Raw genomic sequence first — 12153 nt, 5'->3', positions numbered from 1 at the left:
GAGTGCTGTGTGCTCAAAACCATCACACCGGAAAGAGAGGCAGCCAAGTGCTGGTTCTGTCAGGGCTGGGAACCCCCTGCCTCTGGCAGCAGGAGCTGGACGAGGGTTTGCACCATGGTGGCTGCAGTTGCCGGGGCTCCTTCATAGTCAGATGTGACATGTCAGTCATTGCTGAAAGACCTGAACGTTCTCATCCATCGCCTTCAGGGCCAATGGCGAGGCCAAACCCAACCAGTGCTGCACACAGGGAGCTGCCCTTTTCAAAGGGTCAGGAGCATAACCAGGTAGAGATAGATGGATTATTGTGTAGCAGAAAGTATTACTTCCAATGTGACAGAGAGGTCCAGCTGATGATTACAGAAATACTTGTTGCCAGGTATGTTTGATATCTCTTTGACACCAAACACTTGTTATATCTGAGACCTACTCAATTCATAATAATACTGTGCTGTGCATTTGGACCCAGTACCTGGGTCTAGAAGATACAGGCATGTTAGGACCTGTTCATTCTAAAAAATGCAAGTCGATAGAAGATCCTGTGAATCATACTTTTATACTGAGAACCTGTAATTTTAAAACAAAGAGAACCCACAGTGGACTAAAATAGTTTTGTTTTTCCTGAATAACTTCTATCTCTTTGTACTTCCTTCTGAAAACATCCACTTGGAAAAAAAAAACCCAAAACATTTCACAGCAGATCTCAAAGTTTTCGTTGTTCTCTCTGTGTGTTCCTCCTTGGTTACAATTGTTTCACCTGACCTCAAACTGTGTCATATCACAGATACATTCATTTACAGGATCCTTGGCATTTTAACAGTCACAATTGTTTTTCTGGTGCTGTTCCTTTATTTAAGAGAAGACCTTAACATTTTCTGCTTATTCCCACTTTGGAGACTCATTTTCCGGCAGTTGATCAGAGTAATGGCTGGGGAGAGCAGAGTTTTAAAGATCCTGTTACAATATCTATCTTTCCCCTTCTTATCTGTTCTTGCAGGTGTTGATTATCATCACCTCCCTCACCAAGGAAGAGATAAAGGAGGCGGCAACTGGGTGAAGAAATAGCCATTCCTGCCCACCAATTGCTCTATTGTTTCCACTCTCCTCAGTCTGTTTTACATTAGTAGAATTCAGGGGTTTTCAGGAGCTATTCTTGACTCACACCAGTCAGAGGTGTAAGTGCCGGGAAAACGACAGATGGGTGACAGATGATATCGAAGCCGGCTTTAACAGCTATGGAAGGTTTAGTACATCAGACCAGCACGTGCAGGATTATTTATGAGCAAAACTGTAGGTATTCCAGTATGAGTTGAAATTTCATTTAAAGAAACGTTGCAAAGGGTTAAGAGCCTTGTGCATTGTAAATAATGCCGGGTGTTCACAGCAAGGGTTTCAACTACAAAAAAACATACCGACCTGAAAAGTTGGTAGACATTTGGTATTCCTACTAGGAAATATATGCAAGCTTGGAAATGTAGCTGAAGGTATTCTGCTTCTGTTACTCATCTGTGCCAATCCCATAGACTAAAAATAAATGTGATCTGGCTAAAATGAACAAAATGATCCATCTTACCAGTTCCTTTTTTCCTGTGGCATATTTTAGTGGAAAATTATTTTAAAAAATTCTCTCTTTTTTTTTAAATTAATTAATTTCTTTTTTAATGAGTGGATGGGTTCTCACTTGTTTATCTGGAATTATTATAGACCTGCAGAACTGAATGCACAAAGTCCATATGGCTACTGAAAAGTTTTTTTGGATCCAATCAACTTAGGTCTCTTTATTATTTTTTCTTTTTTGTTGTTGTTTTGGCTGTTCTCCCAGTAACTTAGTAACTAGAAGAGGGAGAAATTCTGTTACAGAATTTTGATGGCAACAGGAAATAGCTGTGTCACCGCTTTATGACTTCAGGAAAATCCACCCACCGATCATTTTGGAATTGAGGAGAATGAAGAAATACAAAGAGTAAGGACAGAAATTGCAAACACAGCTCATTAACAAGGAATACCCCATGCTAAAAACAAAAAGAAAAAAAGTGAAGATGTTGCAAATATCTCCTTTGTCCCATTCAGACAGATAATTCTAGAAAAAGAGAAAAAACGCATCAAGTTGCAATATTTTATTTGCTTTTTGTTTTAATTGTTTTTACATTAGTGAGCAAAGGGGAGACTCTAAAGAGCTAGAAAACCTAGCTAGAAGACCTAAATATATTCTACTAATTAACAAAATTAGATGAATATTTTAACTGAGAGAGAAGATGACTAATGTGCATCAAGGGAGGAGTTTTTCAAGGATCCAGAATGCAAAATATAATTAAATTGAAATCAGAGAAAGCTCATAGTAATAACTTCCAAAGGTAGAATATAACAAAAAGTTAAATATGCCTAAAAACAACGTGACTGTTTTGTTATCAAGGACTTTCCTTCCTGGAATTATTTTTTAGGAAACTGTCACCTTTGCAGCTCTGTTTGTATTTGGCAATATTCTAAAAAAATTCTTTCTTGCCAAAAGCAGTGTAAATCTACAGCTGTCATCCATACTGGGAGCCAAAAATAATCCATCAGTGGGGGCTGTCTTTGATGACGTTGCATCATGTAAGCCTGAGCATTGAGCTAATGTACTCAATATTAAAAACAACAGCTAAGTCACCACTAGCGTGATATCAGCTGTGGTGGGAAGTACACAGAAAATTTCTCGAAGAACACAAAGTCTCTGCTCTTTTGGTGATCAATGCTGGAATTTTACTTCAGCTTCCACGGAGCTCTGTCTGCTTCAGCTCACTGGTAATGCACTAGCTGAGCAAGGCAGTTTCACAAATGCTCTTGCCTTTGCACATGATGATGAGTGAAGTGGGAGGAAAGAAAGGGCAGTTGTTCACGGGAAAGTGCTGGGAAGGACTAAGAGTCTGGTCATGTCCAATTTTCAGTAAAATGCTTTCTCATAACAATAATTAAAAAAAAAAAAAGAAGCAGCAAAGCCATTTGGCAGGCTACCTCCTTTTAAGTGCATTCTGCCATTACATGCATTTGTTAGCAGTGCTTCTGTATTGCTTTTGTAAGCATCTAGATTTTAGTGATGGTATAACCCAACATTTTGAACTGAAAGTGAAGCAAACTGGGATTTGAAAAGTTTTTTACTTGGTGCATGCTTTCTTAAAGAGAACAAAAAATAAAGAAGCAAAATATCATTAGGTGTGTTAGTAGAGACTTCTAGGAATCTTATCACTTCTGACTGGTTTGCTTTGCAGGATTTAGGGAGCAGAGTGGTATAATAGGCAAAGAAACCATGCTAATACCTTACTTCTTCCAGTCTAGTTGCAGCAGGTTCCCAAACACATAATTTTATCCCTCAGTATTTTTTCTTGCTCATATAGTTGTCTTACTCAAAAATTTCTGCCTATATCTCTACCTGAAAGAAGGCAACTTGCCTCTCTGCTGCTGTTTCAGGAAACTGTCAGTCTTATTGATCTATATGTTTCCTGATTACAGGCAGTTTAATATAAGGACTCTGAAATGGACCCCATCAAATTAACAGGCTTCCCATTCCATTCACGCTTTGAGAGCAGCATTAACTGAAGTGGGCAGCTGCTTTCATCAAAATCATTATGAGATCACTTGTTCTTGTCTTTCTCCTTTTTTTTCTTCTTCTTCTCCCCTCACCCCCACCCCAGGATTTGTCTGAAAATGACTGAAGTGTACAAAACTAGGGGTTTAGATGAGGTCATTGTCGTGGACATCTGGAACAGAATGTCATCACCACATTTAGGCAAGACAACAGCTCGTTTTTATTTCAGTTCTGATTTCAAGTCCTCAGTATCCTAAGAAAAACATTGGCTCAATGATCCTGTCTGTTTAGGCACATGGCAGTATCGAAAGACCGACAAAACAAAACATAAAACCCTCCTTAGAGTTCAGATCTCTGCTTCTTTAGGGATCTTCCAAGAAGGTGGAAGAAGTGGTACGGAGATGATGTTAAAAACCCAAATATTCATCGCCAGTTATGACACCTTGCAAGTCACAGCACCATGTCTTGCTCTCTGTACAGCTGCCATTTTGTCATTTAATAGTGTTGTGTTACTGCAACTTCACATCTGCCAGACTCAGTCAGATCAATCTCTGTACAAAGTGTGAAAAGCATAGTGTTCCTAGAGGCGATTTTTTGTGCCTGGGTTGATGCTAGACTAAGATTATCTGATTTTGTTTTGTGGGCTTTTTTATTTTTTGCTAGATACTCTGGCACTGTGGTTCAGCCAAGCTGAGAGTCACACTGTTGCAGAGAATAAGAGGAGTTTTAGGTGCAAAAGATAGGTAGAAAATGTATTCCTTTTTCTTGGCTAATCTGTAGGATTAGTTTTCCTGAGTTGCTGAGAGTAGCAGTGTTATTCATACTGCATTTTAAATTAACACTAATTAATAAATTTTATTTTTTTATGCCTTAAGAGGAATGACTGAAAAATAAAACTTCTCCAGTCTCCTCTCTTGAACCTTTAAAAATCTGTCACTGACTTTAATAGTAGTGTTCCCATGGAGATAAGCACAACTAAGTCTATCTAAAGGGAAAAGAAGTAATCTGCTTTGAATGAAATATTTTTGCATTTTAAGTAATGTTACTTTAATACACACTTCTTTCTTCTCTAACAAAGTGCTCTTTGATTTTTCAGAAAATGCGTAATCAAAATAAAGAGCAAGTTCTATTGTATTCTCTTCCCTGGTTCCCTCTCCACAATGGACAATCCATAGACAATAATTTTGTGGTAATGAGAAGTTGAAATCAGAAAATATTCCAATCTCTTTCTAAGATACAGGCAGAGCATAAATAGCATTCAGGTAAAATGCAGTTGTACACTGCCCTAAAAGCAGCAGGAGACATTGTACAGAAAAATGCTTTTACTTCTTCAGTAATGATGACCTGGCAAACCATTCCCAGCTGATGGTTCTTTATTACAAATTTCTGAGCACTATTCAGAAAAGCAGAGGTGGGACCAAAATGGCTTCAATTCAGAGTAACCTGGGACAGTGAAAAAATAACTGAACCAGCTTCAGCATCAAATATCCTGAAAGGCCTCTCCTGATAATTCTCGCTTTTCTGTCCTGTAAAACCTCTTCCAAAAACAAAGTGATTTTTCTGACAATGTGCAAAAAAGACATTTTGCTCCTATTCATTTGCTCTGAACAAAAATTTCAGCCAACCTTCAGGCTGATCTTGACTGCACCATTACACATCAGAGCTGCTCAGTCTGGATTTACAGACTTACCCCGCCTCAGCACAGAGCTGCACCAAAGCCCTCTTCTCACACGTTAGCAATTACAAAGATTTGTAACAACACTGACAGCAATTCGGAAGAGATCTGAACTTCACAGCACTACAGGGAAGTCTGAATGATACTCCTACCTGACTCCCCTTCTCAAAGCCACCACTAGTCCCCCACCCACCAGAAATATTTGATCCCCCACTTCCCACCTCCCTGCTGAGGGCTGGCTCCTTGTCATCCCCGTGTCAATCCCCTCCTCGTCAGGACTAGCAATTGAGCTACTCATCGTCCAGTAACAGATGCTGAAGGAGTGAGTGGTGGCACACAGCTGGACTTTTCAGAGGTCATGCTTTTTGGAGATCAGATAGCAGGTCATGCTGTCTGCAGGAATCAAGGGGAAGGACAGACAAAAAACCAGAAAGGATCCTGAAGAGCTGGACATGCACCTGCTAATTTGGGGATGGGGGCTGCGTGGTGGCTGGCAATGCCCCTAGTAGTGGATTAACCTCCCTTGGAAGGAGTAGCAGCAAGGCTTGCTCTCCAGCTTCAGTCAAGAAGGAAAGGATAATGGCTAGTTCCACAGAGGTCTCCAGCTGGCTCTATAGTTGCTAGCCCTCAACCACTCCTAGTATATAAAATTATCTGCAGCTTCTGCTCTTTTATCTTGTTTTCTTTTTAGCTTTGTATAGTTGTCTTCATATCATGTTGAAATGATGCATGAATTTTAGAGCAACTCGAGGTTCTGAAAATTGAATCTGTGATGAGCTGCCTCGGTTGGGATTTCAACTTCAAAGACAAGACCAAACACCGTATATGCAATTCCTAATACCGTGGGGGTAGAGACTGGATTTGCTAGTGTGTGTGATGGTGTCAAACATACATTTTTATGGCATCGCATATGTCCTATCAAAGCTCTGTTTTCAGAGACAAAAGACGAGGCAGTGATCATCACACGTGCTAGGAGCCCATAGACCCAGGCAAGGAGGTCTTGCAAGCAGCAAGCACCATGGGAGGAGCAGCAAAGAAGGAATCCCCAAGTAGCCTTGTGTGTGAGAGCTGCTTCCCTGCTGGGAGATATAAGAGCAGACGTATAGCGTACAAGGAGGAAGCTGCTGTGGTTATCACTTGTTCTGAGTCTGTTAGCTGTGATGGGGAAATGGGAACTTTCCTGAATGCAAAACTGAAGACTCTGCAGTGACCATTGGCACATGCCAAGGACTCAGGGTGGACAACCTGGAGAGCACGAAATTGTGATCGCTCTTTTTGAGAGGATCTTCTTGAATATTGTATGCTGCTCTGGTCCCCACAATTTAAGAAGGATGTGAGGTCCTTGAGTGCATCCGGAGGAGGGCAACAAAGCTGGTGAAAAGGCTGGATGGAATGACATATGAGGAGTGGCTAAGGGCTTTGGGCTTGTCTAGTTTGGATAAAAGGAGGCTGAGGCATGACCTCATTGCCTCCCACAGCTTCCTGAGAAGGAGAGGTGGAGAGGGATGTGCTGGTCTCTTCTCCCTAGGATCCAGTGACAGAACACATAGGAATGGTTCAAAGCTACATTAGGGAGGTTTAGACTGCACATTAGGAAGCATTTCTTTACTGAGAGGGTGATCAAACACTGGAACAGCTTCCTTGAGAGATTACTGATGCCTCAAACCTGTCAGAGTTTAGTTGGACTGGATAATCACTGTAGGTCCCTTCCTAATAGACTGAAATACTTTATAATATTCTATTCTATTCTATTCCAAATGTATATTGCTTCTGTTCCTGATATTAAGTGGGGACGGGGGAGTAGGTCCTCAGCTACAGTAAATTGCCATGCCTTCATTTGAGTCAATAGCAAATTGCAGTCTCACTATGTCAATAACTAAACTCCCCAGGGCTGATAGAATCGGTCATAACTTCATTGAAATCCACTGATGTCCATCTGACTCTGAGGTTTTGCTATTGATTATGCTGGGAGCAGGACAAGACCTAAATTGAATTTTGTGATGGTCCAGGAACAGGATACATTGTTTAAAAGCATTTGTCATTACTGCAGTTAATTGAGGCCTGTGCTGGACAAGGCTGTCTCTTTCAGTCATTAAAATGCTGCTTGCCAATCTATGATTTGCCCTGGAGATGTGAAAATCTGCACTGACATAATATATGTAAAGCAGAAGGAGTTTGACTATTTCAGGTTTCATTTAGGTGTGTAGCCTGTAGTTGCCTCAGGTAACACTGAGGTACTACTTAATCATGATAACATGATTAAGATGCAAATCCACATGCCTAATTTAAATACATTTGTTCTCTGAACCATCCACCTGGGTGTAGTTTCTAAAAGTAAATGCAAAGTACTCACAGCAGGCTTCAACTCAAGCAGAATCTCAGGGACAGCTTCCAAATGTAATCACTCATTGTCATGGTAGAAAGTTGAGGTCACCTTTTTTAGAAGTCCAGGTGTTACACACGATCCTCACTGTATTACAGAATAACAGATCACAGAATGGATGGAGTTGGAAGGGACCTCTGGAGGTCACCTGTTCCCACTCCCCCTGCTCAAGCAGGGCCATCTAGAGCCACTTGCCCAGGGCTGTGGGCAGTATCTATAGGGATGAGAGAATATTTCTAGGAGTGGAGATTTCATGACCTCCCTGGGCAACCTGTGCTGGTGCTCAGTCACCCTCAGAGAGGAAAAGTGCTTCTTCATGTTCAGATGGAAACTCCCAGGTTTCCGTTGGTGCCCCCTGCTTCTTGTCCTGTTACTTGGAACCACTGAACCTGATTCCATTCTCTTTACATTCTCAGGTATTTATACACATTCAGAAGATGTCCTCAAGCATTTTCCAGGCAGAACAGGCCTAGCTCTCTCAGCCTTTCCTCATAAGAGAGATGATCCAGTTCCTTAATCACCTTAGTGTCCCTTCACTGGACTCTCTCCACTATGTCCATGTCTGTCTTGTACTGAGGAGTCTAGAATTGGACACAATGCTCCAGGCAGGGCCTTACCAGGACTGAGTAAAGGAGAAGGATAACCTCACTCAACCTGCTGGCAACATTCCTCCTAACATAGCCCAGGAAAACTTTGGCTTTTTTTGTCACAAGGACACCTTGCTGATTCATGTAACTGCCATTTTTTTTCCCTGGGGGAAATGGACTTTTTGCAGGAGTGATAGGATATTACCCCTGGAGCCAAGCCTCACAGTTAAGAGAACCTGCAGAGACACTGCTCAGCAGGGCTGACATGGTCTCTGCTCTGAACATAAATAAGACAGCCCTAAGCTAACCAATGGATCTACCTCTTCAGGTCTTCCCTAGTCATGTCTACCCATCTGTCTTGCCCCAAAACTGTCTGGTGTGTTACTACTGAGAAAGCCTCCTCAAGGAACAGCCACCACTGAGCAAGGTGATGTGCAGTTCCCATTGTGGATCCTGCTAGACCCCTAGCGAAGCATGAGGATGGCATTGGCTGCAGATATGGGAATATGGGGTAACCACCCAAGGTCTGAGCCATGCCTGGCTGGACACCCATCCCAGGATTTTGTCCCTGACAACTTGTAGGCAGTCTCACGTATCCAAGGTGCCTGTAGCAGCCCCTGAACAGTGAGACACAGCCTGGTCAGAGTGGCCATCTCCCCTCTGGCTGTGAGTAGCTGTCTTGTCTGTGTGGGACAGGCCATGATATGGGTGGTGGATTTGGCAGTGTCAGGTTTACAGATGGACTTGATGACCTGAGAGATCTTTTCCAACCTAAATCCTTCTATGATTTTAATGCAGTTGGCATGCAGTCTTGCGTCTACAGCTCAGGTTAAACCCAGATGTGCTGCAAGTTTACAGCTTGTCCTGTTCTGCCTGCACTTCCTCCTGCCTACTGCATTTCCCCTTGAGAAATAACTTCTGAGGCTCCAGTGAAGGTTTGCTTCATTTTCACTACCCTGAGGCAGGACTGTGGGCCTCACTCATACGAAGTATGAGCTCTAATGGTGTTTTAATGGCCTTTTCTAGCTAGTGTATGGCCCTGCAGAAGGGCTTTAGTATTCCCATGGGCACACAGCTAATCCTCCAGTAGTTCTACTTGCAGGTTCCTTCCCCCCATCACGCTGAAAGAGAGTGTCCAGGTAAAGAAGCCTAGTCCTTTAGACTGCAGGCTGGGCATACGTCAAACATTTCTCCTATAAAAGCCCTGATTTATATGAAACTCAAGTACACTTTAGGAAATCACCAAGAATAATGTGTGCAAGTGAAACTTGGAATGTGAGATGTTTTGATCCAGTGCAGTTCAGGTCACCCCCAAAACGTGACATTGCAACCAGAGGAATATCACAGCCATGTAAAAGTTGAAAGAGCTGGAATACTCTCATTTAAAAATGCACAAACCCACTGTTTTGTAGCAGAAGCAAGCTGGCCAGATATGCAGCGTGAGCATGTATTATGATGAGCCTGGGTTATTAGCAGTCACCAGTTTGGAAGCCCTCAGTGAATAAATTTGCTGTTTCAGGATAAAAAAGGGAGCACGGTATCTGCTTTGTCAGTAATCACTGCAAAAGCGAATAATGAAATAACAGGAACAGTCCATGAAGAACTGTACAGATCCATGCTGGGTTTCTCAAGTTTATCTTAAGAAACAGGCAAAAGAACTACAGTGCTAAAATAGAGGAAGAAACTAAGCACATGTTAAAAGAGTCCTCGGGCTGTGAACAGTTACAAGGGAATGAGATCAGACACACTTAAAGATATTATGCAGAGATCAGGTCACTGTTATTCAGGTCACTGTTAATCATGTCAATCAGTTTGTCAGTAGTGATCCAGGACAGAGAGTGTTTGTGAGCTGCAGAACTAAGGAACCTTTTTCCACTGGATCTCTGCCCTTACACTAATGATCATTAATGAACTCTACTCATCCTCTCTGACATTTCCACATCAGCATCCTCAGAACCGCTCTACATCCAGCACTCCAGTCCCATACCTGCCTTTCCCACCCATGCTTCCTGTGCCTCTGTCCTCCAGCCCTCCAAAGCTTTTACCACTTCCTTCCGGCTAGTGTCAGTGTTTCCAGTTTCCTTCTTGTTTCCTGCCTACTTCTTGTGGGCTCTCAACCAAGTGCCACAAGCATCCTGGCTGTGCTTATTGCCAGACCCGGTAGGTGAGGGCTGGAGATAGTCTTGCCTTTCCCTTGCGTAAAAATGCAACTTCTCTCTCTATTTCTTTGCTTTTGACAAATTTGGCAGAAATTAGGTTCCATAGGTATCAGTGCAGAGAGAACAGCAGACATACAACCAGAAGACAGTTGCTAAGGAAATCAGAAACGCAAAACATGAGGCTGCTGAGGAGCTCTGACTGTGACTTGTAAGAATGTCGATAGCAGAAATACCTGCATGATGAGGAATTAGATGAGGAACAGCCATAGAAATACCCCGGAGGCTTTGAGAAACCAAAGTCTAGAAAGGGACATTACAGAAATGCTGAGCTTGAGGTTTTAACTGAGTGTTGTATGAGAGTTGTGAAAGGTGTTGGTACCTCCAAGATACACCCAACACAGGAAGGATGACACAAAAGCAGCTGAGGATTAATGTGCAGTGTGACTGATTGTTTGCATTCAAAATCCAACTCAGTCTCTTGCAGAGGCATATGATATTGCTGCAAGTGGGTACAAAAAGCTGACAGAATGAAGCAAAAGATATTTCTTTTGTGGCTTTCTGGACATGATGGGTCAGAGTAGGAGTCCTAACAGCATGTGAGCGTTTTTCAAAAGTGGTAGTGAAGGGAAGATAGCAAGTGGGAGTGAATCCTATAAAGAAGAAAAATGGAAGCTTTTCGTTCTAAAGAATTCAACTGCAGAAAGGCAGAGGAACACTTTAATGAGGTCCTTAACAGAGAGGTGGGCAAAGGTGAAGAGTAAGTGGCCATTTTCTGCACAGCTGAGCTGTTTGCAGAAAGATTTTTTGGGGAAAAAAAAAAAGATGCAAAAGGCACTTGGGAGGCTCAGGACCAACAGTGGAGTAGGGTACAGAGTGTTCCTGCTGATTTACTAAAAAATGGATTGTAGAGATAACATGAAAGCATTTACAAGCTATTTTTACTGGCTTGGGGGTTTAAAACAATAATGGAAGGGTTGACTGTGATCTAAATTGCATGCCCAGTTTGGAGAAAGGAGTAAAACAAGAGCGTGGGAATATCAGAAACTGCTCTTCAAGGCTTGTAAAATGTAACGGTGATGCTCAGGAGAGGCAGACCCCTCAAGCAAGGGAGCTAGTCAGGCCTTCCTGAACACGAGACTCAAGAGAGTCCAAGTCAGTTTTGTTGCCTACGTCCCAGGAAGCTTTTCAGTCAGTGCCTCAATGTGAATGAGTAGTTCTCTGGATTCAGGCTGGACAGGCACAGGGACACAGGCACTTTCTCCTCAGCTGCTGGGGCTGTGCTTTTAATATATCTTTTTGTGTCTGTTTCTGGATGACCTGCGAGTTTTCTCTCTGTCTCTCAACCCTTGTCACTCAGCCTCAAACACTACCCAGACAAAACCACACTACCCAGAACAGCTGAATTCCTGAGCAGCCTCCCCTATATGAATCATATGTTTACTGCCTCTTAAAGATTCCTTAAATGGAAGAGCAGCGTAGAAACCTACCATAGCTCATGAGATTTAATCCAGTCCTAAAACAACATTTGTGTAACTACTGTGTTTGTTTTGTGCTGTAATCGCAGCAAAATGCACCTACCACAGGCCATATGGCACAGATTCTGCATTCTGTACCCCCAGCAACAGTTATTTCTCCCAGTTTTATTGCAGTGACATACAATGCTGATGAGCTCAAAACTTTTCTGAATAGGACTCTCAAATACTTGGCAGTGTATTGCATGACAGTGCTATTTGCAGCTTGGCACTTCTCCCTGATTTATTGTTTCACATTACTCATCAACAGTAAAACCC

Source organism: Pipra filicauda, unplaced genomic scaffold, assembly GCF_003945595.2.
Source record: "Pipra filicauda isolate LSUMZ 115617 unplaced genomic scaffold, ASM394559v2 scaffold212_size3012638_pilon, whole genome shotgun sequence".
Taxonomy (NCBI): domain Eukaryota; kingdom Metazoa; phylum Chordata; class Aves; order Passeriformes; family Pipridae; genus Pipra; species Pipra filicauda.
The sequence above is the reverse complement of the archived record's forward strand: the minus strand, read 5'-3'. Positions refer to the sequence as shown.